This window comes from Sapajus apella, unplaced genomic scaffold (genome assembly GCF_009761245.1).
Source record: "Sapajus apella isolate SASKATOON/1434 unplaced genomic scaffold, GSC_monkey_1.0 scaffold20, whole genome shotgun sequence".
Taxonomy (NCBI): domain Eukaryota; kingdom Metazoa; phylum Chordata; class Mammalia; order Primates; family Cebidae; genus Sapajus; species Sapajus apella.
The window spans coordinates 2,591,660-2,610,742 of NW_022436960.1; the positions used below are offsets into that span (position 1 = coordinate 2,591,660).

At 52.0% G+C, this 19,083-nt stretch overlaps 1 pseudogene across 1 annotated transcript in view; it reads right to left on the reverse strand.

Annotated features, from left to right (window-relative positions):
- Nucleotides 1-800: 800 nt before the first annotated feature.
- The window catches only part of LOC116557760, a 36,599-nt pseudogene continuing 18,316 nt past the window's right edge, over nt 801-19,083 (reverse strand). Inside the window, exons 7-8 of the transcript XR_004271688.1 lie at nt 16,916-16,987; nt 801-1,135 (exon numbers count right to left, since the gene is read on the reverse strand). The product of XR_004271688.1 is annotated as an uncharacterized LOC116557760 (transcript). The remainder of the gene's footprint in view (nt 1,136-16,915; nt 16,988-19,083) is intronic.

The following is a 19,083-nucleotide window of genomic DNA, read 5'->3' on the forward strand; positions in this document are numbered from 1 at the left end:
GCTGTGGTAGCTGTGGTGGCCGTGGTGGCTGTGGTAGCTGTGGTGGCCGTGGTGGCTGTAGCAGCAAAAGCAGTCAGTCTCTCCTTCCTCACAGGGAGTATGTTCTTATCATCTGCTCTAGTGAAGCCAGGTGTGCGGACTCAGGATCCATCTTGACTTGGGCCTAATGCCCCCTTTGGCCCCTTGCCCCTGTGCCCCTGCTCGGCCCAGCTGCTCTGGGGGTGCAAGGCTCACCTTCCAGCTTGGCCAGCACTCCTGCCACAGGCAGGGACGGGTCTGAGGCTCCACCTTTGCAGCCCTGCTCAGGAGCCATTTTGAGGAATGACTTTGGCCCCAGCCTGACTGGGCCATCCTGGCCATCACTCGCCATCAGTTCAAGCATGATGACCACTCAGCCCGGCCCTGGGGAATGTGGGAAGAGGAGGAGGAGGAAGACTCGAAGCCCCATGGGAGCTTCCTCTCTGGGGCTCCAGGAACCAAGGCAGTTAGCTCAGCTCAGAACCCCTCTCCGTCACCGAAGCCAGACTTGTCCCACCTCCTCCTGTACCGTCCCTTCTGGAAAGAAGCCTGGCATCCCACGATCCACAGAAGGAAGGGACCAGACAGCTGTTAGTTCATCCAAGCACATGTCAACCTCCGGACCTCTAAGAGGCACCCTCCCCTTGAGAGCCCAGTGGGCAGGGCAGGGTGCTGGCAGCCGCATGGGTTCCAGCCGGCTCCCCGCCCTCCCACCCATCACACTGCCCGCGAGACAGAACACCCAACACTCACTCTCCTTATATTAGTAGCACATCCGTCACTGTTTGTTAAGACAGGAAACACATTTATTGAGAGCACAGTGGGGTGTGCCAAGCCCTGTGCTTTGCCGAATCACAGTGCCCTCACAACAGCCCTGTGAGGTAGGTGAACCAGCCCACCACTCCCCGCATGCAGACACCGAAGGCTCGGCAGCTCCCCTAGGCCTCTGGGTTCCTGCGGGGTGGGCAGGGGTCCAGCCCGCAGCTCTGACCCCAGGTCAGCGGCGTCCATCAGTCAGAGGGCGGGTCTCTACTCAAGGGGGTGCCCCGGGTCCAGAGTCTCTGGGTCCAGCCTGTCCCGTGGGAATAGGTGCAGGGCGTCCCCGTGGCTGTGGAGGCTGAGAGAGACACAGTTGCAGATGAAGGCCACCTGCCCCCGGCCTCGCTGGCCGACAAGAGTTCACAGACAGGCAGGCCCCAGGAGGAGGGAGAGGAGGGCGAGTCCGTGCTCAGGAGCTTCCAGCAGCATGGGGGGCGAGGGGAGCACCCAGCCACCAGCTCTGCCCATCTACCTACTGGCCCCTCAACTTCTGGTGTCCTCTACCCTACCTTGGACTCTGCCCACCTGCAGAAACTTCTGGAAGCATTACTCTAGTCCTGACGCCCTCCCACAGCTGCAACCTCCGGGTTTTTTTAGAACCCAGGACTCCTGGCCTTTCCAAACGCTATCCCCAGCTCTTCCGCCCAGCCTCTCCAGCTTTGCTGTTTTTCTTAAAACTCAGCCTCTTCCTCCTCCAGAGAGCTTTAAACTTTCCCTTCTGAACCTCTCCCATCCAAACCTGCTGAGTCTCTGTATTTAAAAGCAAACCCCTCCCTCTGCCACTGTCTCCCCAGAGCAGGCTGGTGCTTCCCCCCTTGCCCTCCACTCTGCCCACAAGTCCCTGGGGCCAGCGCAGACAGTTCCAGGGGGCACAGGATCTCTGCAGCCAGCACCCAGTGGCCCGGGTCTCCAACTGGGCCCACCGGGAGAGCCGAAGTGAGAGCACCTGTGTGCCAGGTCACAAAGCATTTATTTCACACAAACAATCTCACCAAACCCCACAATAGCCAGAGCAGGCAGGTGCGATGGTTTCCAGGTTACAAACAGCAAATTTTCCCAGGCCACATAATCAGAGGGGTTGGGGGGGCCTTGAACCCAGACCTGGAGTCTCACGAGTCGGCCTATGGTGTGCAGCGAGGATTCTCAGGGCTCACAGTCACCCCCCAAGCAGACGCTGTCATGAATTACCCCGTTTCTAACAGGTGGGAAAATCGAGGCTCAGGGCGGTTCAAGTACCCTGCCTGGTACCCATGCACCATTCTTTGGGGGTGAGACAGATAAAAGGAATCCAGGTCTGGGGTCTGACGCCCCCACCCCTCCACCCCCGGTTTTCTGGATGTCTAAGGCTGCATCGCAAACCCGACAGGTGCCTCACAGGTCATTGCTAATTGTCACCAATGGTGGGAACAAGGACTTCTCAGGGGAAACAGCCTCCTCCCAAGGCAGGGGCTTCTGAGGGCTCAGGGACATCCCTCTCCTTAGAAATTGCCAAATGTATTGTAATTTCTCAAAATCACAGGCACCACAGCAGCAACAGAGACACTTTGGTCCAGATGAAGTTTTATCCTAGATATAAATGTTTCCAAAATATGGCGTTTCCACTGGGGGAAACCCACCCGTGACTGCCTGGCCCCCAACTGGCAGGGAGGGCAGTGAGGCCCCAGAGCAGGCAGAGACCTTCCCCAGTTCAGAGCTTTCTCAGAAGGGTCTGCCAAGAAACACACCATTCTCTCTTAAACAAATGCGCGTATATTAGGCAAACGGCCCATTCAGTTCTTCACAGCCATTTAAACCTTCCCCTCCGCAGGGGGCGAGCATCTATTAGGCACCTACTGGTGCAGGAGGCAGGGTGCAGGGTGCGTATGGGGCTCAGAGCGGGGCTCAAGGGCAGCTTTGTGGGGACCTCCCTGAGCCTGTGTCCCCACACACCCCCAAGAGACCAGGGCCAGCTCCGCTCACCTCCAGGGGATGCTAGGCACCCGATAGAGCCCCCCAGCCCTAGGTCACACACAGGCCCAGCCTGAGGGGACCCCAAGGCCCACCGAGGAGCAGACATCTAAACACAGACTCAGAATCTCCTGGGAGGGGCTCCCTGCTGTGAAGACCCGTGAGAGCACTGAGGAGGGGACCCTGCTGTTTCCAAGTTCACAAGAACAGGGGATGGGCATGGGGCAGACACCAGGCGCCACGCTGCAAGGGCCCCTCAGCAGAGCCCAGGGGAGGGGAGAGTCAGGGGACCCGTGTGGGTGCTCCTGGGGGCAGGCACGATAGGGGCCAAGGTGTGGTGGCCAGACCTCACGGTGAGCTCAGGCTACGCTCACTGTGGATGAGGCGGTGGATGAGACCCGAGGCAGCAAGGGGCCAAGGGCCTGCCCGCTGAGGCTGTGAAGCTGGAGACAAAGGGGTGGGGCAAGGGAGGCTGGCATGGGGTGGGGGCCGGGGTGGGGAGCAGAAGGAGCACCCAGCTCAAGCCCCCACCAGCTGGCATGTGGGGACATGAGAGCTGAACACTACTCCCCTAAATGCCAGAGACGAGAGCTGGAAAGGAACACAGAGGTCTGGTGAAGAGACCCCGGATCTGAGGCGGCCTGTGGCTGGGGTGTCTGGAGACCCCGCCAGTGCAGCGGCACCTTCTCTGACGCGGCTGAGTCCCCTGGAGGGCACAGTCTCCTTCCTCCTCCCTGCACTCCTGGGTACCTGGCGGGGGCGGAGCTGCACCAGGCTGCACCTGCTAGGGGCTAGCAGAGGTGAGCTGGACCTGGCAGGGGTGAGCCGGACCAGGCAGGGGGTCTTATTTGGTGGACTCAAAAAAGCACAGGCTGTTTGTGCAAGGCTGGGCAGTCCTGGCTCCGACACCAGCTGTCCCGATTCTCAGCAGGCTTGTCTAGGAAATCGGCCCGCACTCCAGTTAGAGAATGGAAAGTGTCCAAGACCCCCGAGCTTGGTGCCAGGCCGACAAAAGGTGGCAAAACCCACCTCTGCACCTTCTACCAGGGCAAGAAAAAGGCGGTGAGGAAATGCGGAGCACAGGGTGAAGGAGGGTGAGTACCCCAAGCACGCCACCCAGAAGCCCCTCTGCTTTCTCTCTAGGTCACCCCACTCCTCCTCCCTAACAAACCAGGGGCATACAGGAATGTTTGCAGAAGCCCCTCCAAGCAGACAGACTGTACAGGTACAGCAAACCCCAGAGCACCACGGCCCTGCCAGCTACAACCTGCTGGGGGGAAGCAGCAGCCCACAGTGGAACGGGGGCGGGGTGGCCCCTGAGGAAGGGAAAAGCTATCACTCTTCAATGAAACAAATATTTACCCTGGACCCACAGGGCTAAGCACCTGCAGGCTGCGCCACCAGTGGCTTGCACATGCCATTGGCTGTGGGAAGCGCAATCCCAGCAGAAGGTCAGGGCTGACTTTTTATCCACTTGGGACTAGCAAAGCCATCACTCACGCTTCTAAGACAAACCCCCACATATGCCCATTCCCAGGGAAAGCTAGCATCTGTACAGCACTGTGACAGCACACCCACCCTCGGCCCTCACAACAGCCCTGTGAGGTAGGCTTTCTGGTGACCCATGGCTTAGGGAAAAGGAGATCAAGGGTCAGAGAGGCAAAGGGTTAGTTAGGCGGCCCCGGGTCTGCCAGGCTCTTCCTAACACACAGCACAGCTTCTCATCAGAACTAAAGCTCCATCGCATGACGGCGAAGCAAGGCCCCTGCTTTTCAGACATAGCATACATACGTCCATAAAGTACAACATGGCAATGGTTAACAGGTTAATGAAAAGCAAAATAATCAACGCTTAGTAAAGGTCACAAACATCAAGGCTTGTCACTGGTTACAATTTCATTAGCTATCCGTCCACTCAACAGAGAAGGAAGGCACCAACCTACCACTCGCCAGGCTCTGTGTTGGGCACCCAGCCTGCTGCCATCTGAGCCCAAATGGTGTCAGTTAGGAGGGAACAATGCAGTGTCTTTGATGGCTGGCGCCTAATATTTTGGGGGAAAGGACACCACCCAGAGGGGCCTTTTGAAGACGGACACATGTAGGCGCTGCCCACAGGCCAGGCAAAGGCAGGAAGCACACAGCATTCAAAACGCACAGCCAGGCACGTCCAGCCTCTCAGGCAAGCGTGAATGCGTCCCCCCAGGGGGTCCAGGGGCATTGCCCAAAGAGTCTTCCAAACCCCTAGCCCAAAAGTTCCAGCCACAATTCCTCCTGTCCCACCACATACCCCTCCATGCTTAGAGATAAGCGCTTTCCCACTCAGCTATCTGAGTGAGGCCGTCTCCCTGGCCTTTGATCCTCACTCCCCTGGCACACCCCCAGGGACACGCACACCGCCCTTCCAGAATCACAGTTCAAAATCACAGTTACATGGCTCCTCACAACAGCCCTGCGAGGTAGGTGCCGCAGCCCTCCCCAGAAGGCAGACTCAACCCCAGCTCTCACAGTAAGTTTCAACCACACAAGTTTGTCCAGCCCCAGGGTCTTGGCTTTGCCTCCTGTCCTTCCTCTCCAAGGCAATGAATAACATTCAGAACTCCAGGTCGAACCCCCAAGACTATGCCTCAACCCCCACCCAGGCAGCAGGTGCTCTGGGAGTTCTCACCTCGCCTGGGACCCTCAGGACAGCTCGGGGTGGCACCCAGAGTCTGTAAAATGCCACATGCCTTGGACACCCAGGTCTGCCAATGGAGTGTTCTATGCAGACCCCCACATGGGAGGTGATTCTTCTCACCCACATGAGCAATCATCTCCCCCAATTTTCTGTAAATAGAGCTGGGCATTAACTACTCTTGAAAGGGGCAGGAATGGCTCCAAGACCACCTCCAGGAAAGGCCAGAGTGCCCTAATGACTTGAAAGCCTGCTCACGGCCAGAAGCAACCACTCATCTCAACCCCCAGCTCTCATTTTGGCTTCTCGAGGATGTGGGCTGTGATTTCTGGGCACCCGGGGAACACAGCTGGCTGATTCCAGTTGTACAGGGAACAAAGTCAGAGGGGCAATCCAACCTGCAACAGAGCTCGAGTCTACAAGTCTGAGCTGATTCCGGGACCTCTGCTTGTCACTGACACAAGCATAGGCCCTTACCAACATGCTCATTGTTTTATTTCTTTTTTTTTTTTTTTTTTGAGATGAAATCTAACTCTGTTGCCCAGGCTGGAGTGCAGTGATGCCATCTCAGCTCACTGCAATCTCTGCCGCCCGGTTTCAAACGATTGTCCTGCCTCAGCCTCCTGAGTAGCTGGGATTACAGGCACCTGCCACCATGTCTGGCTAATTGTTTTGTAGTTTTAGTAGAGATGGGGTTTCACCATCTTGGCCAGGCCAGTCTTGAACTCCTGACCTCGTGATCCACCTGCCTCAGCCTCCCAAAGTGCTGGGATTACAGGCATGAGCCACCACGCCCAGCCGATGTTTATTGCTTTCTTCTAAGAGACAGCGTGGCAGTGGGTCCTTGTGAGCCAGCTCTAGTATAGCACTGGCTAATTTTTTAAAAATGCTTGTTAGCTGTAAGTGAATGAAGGAGTGAAGGAATGAATGAATGAGTTACAATCGCTGCCGTCCAGTGGAGGAAGCTGAAAGGCTGAACGCAAAGCTCATAGCAAGGACCGTGACTAAGGCAGGGTGAGGCCGGGGGAGGACCTCTCCACTCATGGATGGGAGGGCTTGGCCCCGGACCACCCCGGGACCCCAATCCCGGGTCACGGTCATGGTGTGTGACACATGGGAATCATCATGGGGAAGAAGCCATGGGTGACAGTGGCAGATGAAATCCAGCCAGGACGTGCTCAGCAGTGACCCCGGAGGAGGCAGCTACAAGAAAGGGTGTTTGCTTCATAACCACAGCCCATGGCGCTACACAGCCCACCCAAGACAAAAGGGTTTGCTTTCAGGAGAAGAAAAGGCCAAAGCACCGGATCAAGATACGAAGGCTGAATGCATGGATGGACAGATGGAGCGATTCATGCTGAGAGTCATCGCCGGCCTCCCAAGCTTGGATACCAAGCTAAACATGTGGGTGAGGGGGTTCAGACAAAGGCAAACAGTGCTCAGTGCTGTAGTAGAGTGATTTGTGGGCCGACGCGGCTCTGCTGAGAGTGGAGGATGCTCTGGAGAGAAGGGCGAGTTCTCTTTGGGTGACGTGCCCTCCCCAAAGGGCTGTGACTGACCTTCAAGCCCTGATAACTTTGGGCAGAACACACCCTTTATTCTGCTCCTTGGAATGTAATTGCCCCAGCTGAAGAAAAATGAAAGGGGATTCTTCCCATCAGTCCTGATACAAAATGTTCCATTCATCAATTAAACCCCAAAGACCACCATGGAGGCCACACATGCAGGCCAGGGCTGAGGACATTTGTTGATACATCACAGCATGCTGGGAACCCAGTTTTCGAAGAGATGGGAAAATGGAGGCCCCGGGGTCTGGCTTCCTAGGGGTTTAATAGGAATGAGTGACTGGGCTGGTGGAAGGGTCACCAACTGATGGTACAGGGTGCTAGGAGGTGGCTGTCTGGACCTGGAAGGTTCAAAGAGCTATTCCTGTCCCACAGGGGTGTTAGGAAGGGCAAGACTGGAATGCACAAGCATACCAGAGGTTCAGCCTGTGGTGTCTCCACCTGCCAATGGAAGATGTCCTTGTCCCCGTCACCCACTTCCCAGGGATAAGCAAATCCTAAAATCAAACAGACCTGAAAGGCCCCCTAGGCGAACCCCGCACCATTGGAATCTCCTTAAAACTACCTTCCCCGAGGGCTGCCTGGCTGGTTCCTTGAACACCTCCAGTGAAGTAAGGGCTCCCTATACCCCAAGGACACCCAGGACCAGTCTCTTCAGAAAGCCATGACCCAAGGGACTTGGACAAACAGTTCACAGAAGATAAGATACAATTTGTTCATAAACATAAGTGAAAGTGTTCGCCCGTCATTAGTAATTAAAGCAATGCAAGTTAAAATCATGCAAAAGTAGTTTATAACAGAGACAAACTAGCCATATCTTAATTAAATGGTCATACATTGCTGAACATTGGAAAATGCTGTAAGCCTTCTGAAATTAATATCCATACAAAGATCCATAGCCTGTCTTTCAAGAAACTTAACCAAAGGAAATTCGTTCATTCATTCACCAATCCACGTATTCACCAGCCTTCCGCCCTCTTATCTATCAGCCAAACACTCACTCACTCACGCCTTCCTCCATTTTTCCCTCCACGCATCCATCGTTTATTTAGAATCTGCAACACGTTGGACATCACGGATACAAAGGCTGATTCCATAAGCTCCTTGTCCCTGCTAGGGGCTCACAGTCTAGCAGGGGAAACTGATCTGTAATGAAGCAATGATCATTTCTGGGTGGAAGAACATAATTCTTAAGAATGAAAAAAGGGTGTTCTAAGCAGTTAGTTGTGGCACTATTTATAATATTTTTAAAAGATGTTTATACATAGAATAACAGAATAGTTCCGTGAATGACACTGTAGCCACTCAACAAGACACAACACAGCCAGTGAGGTTACAAAGATGATGGAACAAGGAAAAACACTGATGAGAGAATATCACATAGAAGACGCAGGACGCAAAAAAAAAAAAAAAAAGAAAAAGAAAGCGTGTGTGGTGCATAATGGCAATTAGGTTTTTTTAAAGAAGGGATGCTCATTAAAAAATAGACACCAATTTTTTTAAAAAAAAAAGTACACCTGTAAGAATGTAAAAGAGGCAAAAAAAAAAGATGGGTGACATGTCAGGATGCTGAGGGGTGGATGTGTTTCCCACTGCTCTAGGTCAAGTGCCATCCACGCCATTTACATTAGGAACACAACGGGACACAGGGGTCTGTCCTAGGGGCCCTGAGGCCAAGCTTCCCAAGGAAGGAGCTGGGAGTCACAGCAGGAGGCCAAGGAGAACTGTAGCTCCTGGTGTCACCAGGAAAGGATTTGTGTGTGGAGTGCATGCAAACGACAAAGTCAAGAGACAGAATTTGTTCTCATTTTTAAAAGTTGAACAAACACATAAAGACGGGCCCTGATCAGACAGGAGCACTTGGACCTACTCAGACCTTGTGGGTCGGGTATAGAAAGGACAGGGTGGGGAGCACGTGAAGGACATTTTACCCCTGGCTTGTGCCGTTAGGAACCCTATCCCGAATCTCAGAATCCCAGAACTAAAGAGCCTTTGAATTCCAGATGCAAAACTCTTATGGGTCAAGGACCCTAAGAACTCTGGTCCCCTCTCAAGACCTCTGCATTTCCAAACGGACACAGAGAATTCACCAAACCCAAACCCACCTACCCTCCAGGGCCCAAGTGGGTCTCCCCAGAGCTTATCCCACTGGCTCGGTTCGACCCACGGTGACCCGCTGGGACAGCCCCTAGATGTTGGTAGAAGGCTCTCCCAGCACCCAAAGTCACCTGTTCCTTCCAGTTTCCTCTTGGTGCCTGCGGTGGGCCCTCCCTTCCCCGCCTTCTGCACATTTTCATCTTGCTGAGCCTCCGCTGGCTTTTCTTAACAGCGTACGTGTTCTTTTGAAACACCCTCCCGGTCTTCTGCCCTGGGCCCCTCCCGCCCCACCCTCATCCAACAGTGACACTTGGTTTGTTGGGGAGAAGCTTCAGCAGGTGTCCCAAGGGATAAGTGCACCCCCAGACCTCAGTCCAGCCAAGGCAGAGCCTGGAGCCCCAGATTCTGAAAGAGGAGAAGAGCAGACCCCTGAGGCCCCAGCACCATGTCAGGCCCACGAGGCCCAGCTCATGTGGTCCTGACACATGGTACTGGAGGCTCGGAAGGTGGCTCCTGACACGTGAGTTCCATGTCCTCCGCCTTCTAAATGCTGTTGCCATCCGCTCGGTCGGAGCTAGAAGCGTGGGATCCACCTCCTTCTTCCTGCTTCCCTCCCTGCCTCACATCCTGTCTATAACCCCATAGCTCTGATTCCCGCGCCCCCCACTTTGCCGCCGTCAGCTCAGGCCTCAAGCCTCGCACTAGACCAACAGCCCCACCCACGCCTGCGCCTGCCACTGCCATCCCACCCAGGGTCTACAGAGTCACTGAGCATGACGCCCCCTGCCCCAGACCGCATGGCCACCCCGCTCCCTTGCCTCCCACGTGCTCCCTACCACTAGTCCTGGGTCCATCCAAGCTGTGCTCCTCCTGCTCCGGGCACTTGTTAAGAATCCAGGTGTTTTAGAGAAATTAAAGGAGACTTTGGTCCTTGTTTTTACAGACAAACACAGGCACGCAACACACAACTACATACATTTCCTCCACTACAGAGAAAGGAGACTCAACAGAACCGGGAAGGCCCTGGGGGAGGACCGTCAGTACGGACAACCCTCCAGGTCTGCCCCGCAGCCCCCCGGAGGGCGAGTCAGAAAAGAGACAACCTTAACACAGTGAAACGCAATGCTGCCAGGTTACAGAGCACACCGCGAAATGGCTGAGAACAGAGAGGCCTTGAACCAGGCTATGGGGATGGCACGTCAAGGGAGTTCTGCAACCCGGGAAGGGGGCTGAGGTGCACCTGCTGCCCAGGGAACCCTAAGTTGAAAAGGATGGGTGCCCTGCCCCATGGAGGACCAGGCCAGAGGGTAGCCCGGGCACACTGCAGATGGTTGCAAGAACAAGGTTTCTGGTGGCTTGCCCAGGACTCCTGGGTCCCCCTTCTCAGGTGCCCCTGGCCACCTTCTGGCCTTTCCCTGCACCAGCCCCTGGACATGAGTAGGCGCCATACCCAGGGTGGTACACAGTGGGCGGGGCCCAAGCTCCACCCAGGTCCTATGGCTCCCTGACCTTCTGCTGTCCCCTGGCTGGCAAAGCCTCCCGCACAGGTGACCCACACCCAGGGAGGGGCCAAGCTACCCACCAGGCTTCACACCACTTGTTCATGCAACTTTCTGCACGGCCCAGGGTCCAAGCCCTTCCCGCCTGTCCAGGCCATAGATGGGCACCATCAACAGGGACACGTAAGATCAAACCAAGTAGGCAGCCGGAGCCACTCCAAGTTTACAGATGGGGAAACTGAGCAAGAAACAGATGCAGTGAAATGGCCCACACAGCCAAGATAGAGCAACAGCACTCAAAGACCTGGGTCTTCCTGAGCCAGCTCCTCCCTGCCAGGACAAGTGCATGTGACAACAGCCACTCTCCCTGGGGACCACTTCCTGCCACTGTCTAGAACACAGAACTGGAAAGAAGGCTCCTTCCTCCCTTCGCTTTTCCCCTGCTTCCTTTCTTCCTACCTTCCTACCACCCTTTCTTCCGGTCATTCATTCATTCACTCGTTTAGATCTGAGTCCTTTGTTTAGGGACTTCAGGAGCATAGCTTGAAATTCACGGTAACTCTTGGCTCGAAGGCCTCCATTCTCACGCCCTATTTACTGATTGTTACATTATTTTATTCTTTATTCATTTATTTTTCATCTCCTCCCAAGTTGCATCTTTCTTTCTTTCTCTCACTCTTCCTTACATTCTCTGGTTCTTATAAAATCAGGTGCACAGAACCCGAGGAATCGGGGCTCCTGGTCATCACCTCCGCCCGGGTCCCTGAAGCACTGCTGCTCCTCCACCAAGCGTCATTCACTCTCAGCACAGGCGTGTTTGGCCCATGTATTTATTGGCAATCTTTCTTCCCCATGTTTAGTCACCTTTTACGTGTAAGTATTTATTCTTTTATTTATGAACTTCGACTGCATCTATTTTATTACAGTGGCAGAAGATACAGCCTTGTTTTGGGGCCAGGTATGTCTCTCTATTTTTCATTTATTCTTTGAAAGGCGTAATGTATTTATCTGTTTAAGGAGTACGTATGTAAACTAATTATCGTCCCTGTTCAGACCACCTCCCTTAACGATCCATTTATCACTTTGGTTGTTTATTACCTTTCCTTTTTCCTTTTTCACGTCTTTTTATATTTTCTCCATTTTCCCTCCCCCTGGGAACCTGGGCCTGGATTATCTCATCCATCTTCCGGATTACTGACAGCCTTGTGACTAATCCCAACCGATCCTGCTCTTACAGATACACCCACGGATTCGTTCTCTTTTTTATTGGTTTTTCTTTATTTTTCCTTTGGCTTTCATTCAGTTTCATTTTTGCCTTTCCTTATCTCTGTCTCTGATGCCCTGACACTTCTCTTCCTGCCTCTTTTCATGCTTCTGGACCTCAGGTGCCCGGAGTGAGATGAAACTCCCCTGGGCAGCTCCTGCCTGGCTGTGCCAGCCATTTCCATTTCTAATTCAGTCGTTCATGTGTCCATTCATTCTTTCTGTCATTCTTTCATTTCAATATTAATTCTTTTATTTATGGACCTCAGGTGCACAGAACTGGATTAACCATAATCTGTGGCTCCCAGAGCCTCTGCACAGCGGTCCATGTGGAGTTGTCTTTTGTTCACCGATTCTTCTCCATGGGGATTTGGTGCAGGATTTATTTAACTAGCTCAGGAACCCAGTTTTGAATTGCTCGTAATTCTTGCGGCCTTCTCTCCTCTTTTTGTCCTTGCACTGCCCTCTCTCGCACATTTATGTCTTTATTTATTCATCCAATGCCTTTGTATTGCTTATAAACATCTACACGTTTCCATATTCTCTCCCCTCTCACTTTCTCTTTTCAATCTTTTGGGCCTTGAGTGCAAAGGATAGTGAAAATCATCCATTCTCATTCATTCAGCCAGACACTCCTCTATTCACGTATTTGTGTTTTTATTGATGAACCTTAATGTTTACTATTTAGTATATTTAAAGGATAAAATTGACTCATTCTTTTTTTTTTTTTTTTTTTTTTTTTTTTTGAGACGGAGTTTCACTCATGTTACCCAGGCTGGAGTGCAATGGCACGATCTCGGCTCACCGCAACCTCCGCCTCCTGGGTTCAGGCAATTCTCCTGCCTCAGCCTCCTGAGTATCTGGCATTACAGGCACACACCACCATGCCCAGCTAATTTTTTGTATTTTTGGTAGAGACCGAGTTTCACCATGTTGACCAGGATGGTCTCGATCTCTTGACCTCGTGATCCACCCGCCTCGGCCTCCCAAAGTGCTGGGATTACAGGCTTGAGCCACCGTGCCCGGCCAAAATTGACTCATTCTATTTCAGTACCTACCCAGGAAGTACCTTTTCTTACATAGGTCTATTTCACTTTCTTTTCTTACATCTATCCCTCTCTTGTTCTTTCAATTTTTCCATTCCTCACTGCTTTCTTGCATTCCTATGGAACGCATGTATTAATTCTGTCTCTTTTTCTGAGACAGAGTTTCGCTCTTGTCACCCAGGCTGGAGTACAATGGCGCAGTCTCAGCTCACCGCAACCTCCGCCTCCCGATTCAAATGATTCTCCTTCCTCAGCCTCCCGAGTAGCTGGGATTACAGGCCTGAGCCAGCACGCCCAGCTAATTTTGTATTTTTAATAGAAATGGGGTTTCACCATGTTGGTGAGGCTAGTCTCAAACTCCTAACCTCGGGTGATTCACCTGCCTCGGCCTCTTAAAGTGCTGTGAGGACAGGTGTGAGCCACCGCGCCCGGCTGCATTGACTCATTCAGTCTTTCACTTGTAATTTTTAAAACAAACTTCACAGCCACAGATCTGAGTTAATGTGAATGGCTTGTGCTGCACCCACCCCCTTTCATCCCCTTGTTAGATCTACTTATTATCTTTTTCACTTCCTTTTTCCCATTTTTATTTTTCCCATGCTATTGTTTCTTTCCACCACTCGCTCTTTCTTTCTGTCATTCTTTTGGAGCTCTGCACCAGGATCAATGACCCTCACCCCCTCTCTACAACACCCTCCTCACTGCTCAACGCAAATCCTTTCTGTCATTCATTCATTCATGCATTCACCATGCATCCATTCAGTCTTTCTGTGTCAACACTCCTTTTTACACTTCTAGACAGCAGGTGCACCTAACTGGATACTCCACAATCTGCAGCTAACGGAGCCTCCCCCGTGGCCCCACGGAAGCCCTTCCTTCCATGTTTACACTCTGAGCCGTCCCTTAGTTGGGTAGGTGGTTGGCCATGTCGGCAGCACCGACAGGAATTAAGCAGCCTGCTTGACTCACACAGCTTCTCATTCCTGTTCCTAGCATGGCTCTGTCTCGTAACTGCATGCATCTATTTATTTCTTAATATATTACTTTCTTCCTTTTTATACATTTCTTCCCATTTGTTATTGCTTTTGTCTCTCTCTCTCGCACGCGTCCTCGCTTGCTCTCTGTCTTCGGAGCTCAGTGCCAGGCAGGGCTGTGTGCATCATACATCCTGCAAGCACCCATCCTCGGCCCGTGCGGCTCCGCGTCTCATGTGTTTCTTCCTTCCTTCGCTCATAGCATCCTTCCTTCCTGCTCCCTCTTTTTATTAGGCATTTATTCCTCAGGTGCTGTGATTCCACTAACGGAGGAATAAATGCCTAATACTTACGACAAGTCCTAGCCTAACTCCCCTTGTGGGTCTACCCATGCATCTGTTTGGTTATTATTTCTTTTTACACTTCCTTTCTATCATAGCTTTCCATACCTCCTGTCCTTCACTCTCATGCAGCTGGGGTGCCCAGAGGGGACCCCAACACCCCCATCAGGAGGACCCACAGGGCCACATCTTCTCATTCACCTCGTCCTTTTCTGTTTAGATACTCACTGACTTGTTCTAGATGTTTATTATTTAATGGCTAGACTGGTTTTCTGGAAGTGGACCAGCCATAGCCCTTAATGTGTGATGGCCTTTTGCCACCACCTGTCCCATTGCCTTCTTTTACATCTTTATCAATAAATTAATATTTCATAAAAAATTAAATAATATTTCTGTACTTAACATTTGTTACATTTTTTCCTTATTTCTTTATTTATCAAGATTTTATTTTATTTTTTATTTCCTCTAACAGACCTCAGTGTCCAGGACTGGATGACTCAAAGCCCCCCATGCCGCCCTGTCACCTGGCCCTGCAGCCCCACACTCCTTGTCCATGCATTCATCCACACATGCAGTACACACGTTTTGGCCCTTCTTCCCTTTGTCATTTACTTATTTATGTGCAGACTTCAGGTGCCCAGACTTAGGTAACTTTTGGTAGAAAGACACCCTTGCCTGTGGCCCACTGGGTCCCCTTTCTGTCTTTGGTATTCTTTGGACTCTTTCTCTGTGGTTTCTTCATTTTTCTATGCCAGGAGCATATGTTATTTGTCTGAGCCCTAATGCATGCCTTACAATAGCCTGACGTGGTTCTCCTTATATAGTTACTCATCCTCTACGTTATTTTTTACTTTTCTATCTTTTATTTGTTGTTTTGGGTTTTTTTTTAAACCTTTCCCTTCTCCCTTTTGATCACTCCTCCCCTAACTTGCATCTTTTCATCTTGACGGGCCTCAAAATTGATTCTGCATTCCACTTCCCACACATCCGTTCTTTCTTTTATTTAAGTATGTATTTATTTATTTATTTTTGAGACAGAGTTTTGCTCTATTGCCCAGGCTGGAGTGCAGTGGCACGATCTTGGCTCACTGCAACCTCCGCCTCCCAGGTCCAAGTGATTCTCTTGCCTCAGCCTCCCGAGTAGCTGAGATTATAGGCATCTGTAACCACACTCGGCTAATTTTGGTATTTCTAGGAGAGACGGGGTTTTTCCATGTTGGTCAGGTTAGTCTCAAACTCCTGACCTATGGTGATCCACCTGCCTCAGCCTCCCAAAGTGCTGGGATCACCTAAATTTTTTTAAAATTCTTTTTAATTTGACAATTAAAAAGAACCTAAATAAGGCTGGCGTGAGCCACGAAGCCCAGCCTTATTTAGGTTCTTTTTAATTGTCAAATGTCAGAGGCATATATTTGAATTACACATATTCCTTAGTCCTTAATGACCTGGTATCACTTTGTGTGTTTCCCTATCACTTAGTGATTCAGCAGGTCTTTTCTATTTATGCACTGATTGCCTAGGCATCAAAGTAGATGGTGTACACGCACTCTGCCTCCTGGCTTGCTTACTTTCTTTACCTATTTACTTGTTTATTCATTCTCTCTTGCTTCATTCATGCATTCATCCCCTCATTTATCACATGATACAATAGACACCAGTGAAACAACCTCTCAACAACGACATTCACAGTATCTTTAGCATTCCTGCTTCTTCTGAGTCACCGCCAAGGTACACACAGCGCGCAGTCCAGAACACACACGAATGGCTGATGCAGGCAGAGACCCAGTGAATGGTAGGTTTACTCCCAGACCCTTCTGGGGCTCACGTCCTAGACATGCTGGTGGCAGATCTGAGATGAGGGCCCACGTTCCCCAGCCCCCCCGGGCAGAGCAAGCGCCTCCCACTCTGCCCCTCTGCGCCGTGGTGAATGACCATCCCCATGAGAAACCTGCTTCAAGACCCCGGAATACATAGAGACACACACATGGTACAGAGTCTCCTGGTGGGAAACGACGGACACGGAGTTCATTTTTAAATAGGTGGCTTTGTCTGTCGCAATATAAAAATATTTTGGCCTTTCAAGGCAAATACAAAAGAAACTACCCATTACCATGGCTGAGTGTCTCAGTCCCAAACAATAAGAACTTGAAGAGGTTTAGCCGGAAACTTTGAAGACAGAAAATCTGCCCATTATGTTTTCCAGACATTTCGAGGGGGTGAGTGAAGGTCATTGGAGCTCGAAGCCCATTTGGAAGGCTGCTCCCCCGGCCTGCGTTTTCTCCTTGGCCCTTTGAAGGGCCCCCAGCTCACAGGGCACTTCCATCCTAGTCTGCCCTGCAGCACAAGAGCCAAAGGGAGACTCAATCATGAAAGGACCATTCATTTAGAAGAGTGAAAAAGAAGAATTTCTTTTGGGGTCCGACATTTGAAGCCGCCTATAGAATTCTTTTGCCACAGAGACAACACAAGGAGGCTGGGGGCTCCCGTCTTAGAGAACAGGAGCCCCCAGGTCTGCACTCAGCTGGACTCAATGGGTACCCATTTCCCCGTGCACAGACCCCCCAGCCAGTACCCGCCAGCCCCTCCACGAGGTCCACCTGGCAGTGTGCTCCGGGAGGCAGGCCCCACCCTCGACAGCAAGGCCACGCATGTGCTGTTTATACTCCAGCCACTTACGATTTCAAGCTGGAGGGGCTGGGGTCCCACATTCAAGGTCCCTTCCCACGCAGGAATCCAGGATGGCGTCGGCTGGAAGGAGAAGACACTAGGTCACTGACTGGAACCTCACACAGGCTGGCAAGGAGGAGCAGGAGGGCGGATAAGGACAACAGCTCTCAGGGGTCAGGGGTGGCCTGGGGCAGTGACTCCCCAACCACCAGCAAGCATGGCATCGGGAAGCCATGTGTTTCTCTTGTCACTCCCCTCACCCACCAGCTGCCCATGCAGCAGAAAGGACAGGTGTGGAGACATGGAACAGACTTGGCTTGGTGCTGTCCACAGAGCGAAGTCCTGCTCTGTGGGACCCAAAGGGTTAGGGGACTGCGTAGATGAGAAGGGGGGGGTGGCCCAGGCCCTGCAAGCCGCTCCCCTTTGAGGACAGGGCATGAGCCTGTGCTCTGAGAGAAGCCAGGTGCCCAGGTCGGTGAACAAGACGGCTGCTTCTGGAGGAGACCAGCGAAGTGGTGTGTGGCCGGAGGGCAGCCCACGGTGGGCTGCTGGGATACTACGGGCAGCGTTTCCCAAAACCATGGCTCACACGCATGCCTAGATAGACAACTCCACTGCGGCAATTCTGTTCACATGGCTGCAGGCCCTGGGGAGCACCGCGAGTCTTCGGTGGCAGGATTTGCCTTACATTTTCACTTGTTTTTTTTTTTTTGGTTTTTTTTTTTCATGTTTTAATCAGGCAGCAGGCTGGTCCAAAGGTGGTTCAAATGCTCCGAAGATTTTAAGCTTTGAAAAAAGGTGACTTCAGGGGAACATCACACACCAGGGCCTATCAGCAGATAGGGACGGGGGAGGGATAGCATTAGGAGAAATACCTAAAGCAGATGATGGGGTGATGGACGCAGCAAACCACCATGGCACGTGTACATCTATGTAATAAACCTGCATGAGCTGCACATGTACCCCAGGACTTAAAGTATGATGATAAAAGGAAAAAGAGTGACTTCAGCAATGTCAGACGCGTATCATGACTCATTTGTCAAGACCCACAGGATGTGGCCACAGAGAGGGAGCCCTAATGATGTGAACCAAGGCCTTTGGTTAATCATGTATCGGAGTCGCTCCATCGATTGGAACAGAGCATGCCACTCGGAGGCAGCATGTGAATGAGAGGGGACACGGTGGGGACAGGGTCTGGGAATTCTCTGTACTTTCCCACCAGTGTTTCTGTAAACTGAAAACTATACAGAAAAATAAACAGTTTATTCATTTTAAAAATGTGTTGAATCAATGGCTTTTAAAATCTGCTCACAGAGTCTCCTTAAAGTGAGGCGGTATCACAGAAAGGTGACCTGTGACAGCCAAGGTCCCACCAGCGTGGCAAGATGGGTGATGGGGCAGCCAGGGGCACAAGGCAAGGCTAAGGTCTTCAGGTACCCTCTCTGGGGACGGTTTCCTGGATTAGAAACAGGAGGAGGTAGGAAGCCAGGGGAGACCATGGGACACCCCCGCAAAGCCACCCAGGAAACAGAGAGGCCATGAGAGGGATCCGGGGGCACTGGGGGAAGCAGAAGCCACAAACCACAGGTCCCAGCACTCTGGGAGGCTGAGGCAGGCGGATCACCTGAGGTCAGGAGTTCAAAACCAGCCTGGTCAACATGGTGAAACCCCGTCTCTACTAAAAATACGAAAGTTAGCTGGGTGTGGTGGTGTACACTTGTACTCCCAGCCACTCAGGAGGCTGAGACAGGAGAATCGCTTGAACCTGGGAGGCAGAGGTTGTAGTGAATTGAGACTGTGCCACTGTACTCCAGCCTGGGCAACAGAGTGAGACTCATCTCAAAAAAAAAAAAAAAAAAAAAAATAGGTCCCGGGAGACCAGCTGCCTGCCCCTCTGTGGGTCTTTGAGGGACTCCCAAAGCTGCCTGTCCCCAGGCCTCTCAGGGGTCTCTCCAACCCACCCCTGCTGCCTCTGCGTCTCTGTTCCCAGTCAGTCTGTAGCCGGGAGGTCCCAGGCCCGGCCAGGACACAGGAGATACTTCTTGCCTCCAGTCCCTCCCGAGAACCCCATCCCCAGCCTTGCCTCCATAAACACTGGTTATAATGATAACCAAAAAACAACAAGTCTTAAAACAAGCGTTAGTGACGCAGTGATCAGCGCACGGGCGCCTGAGGGG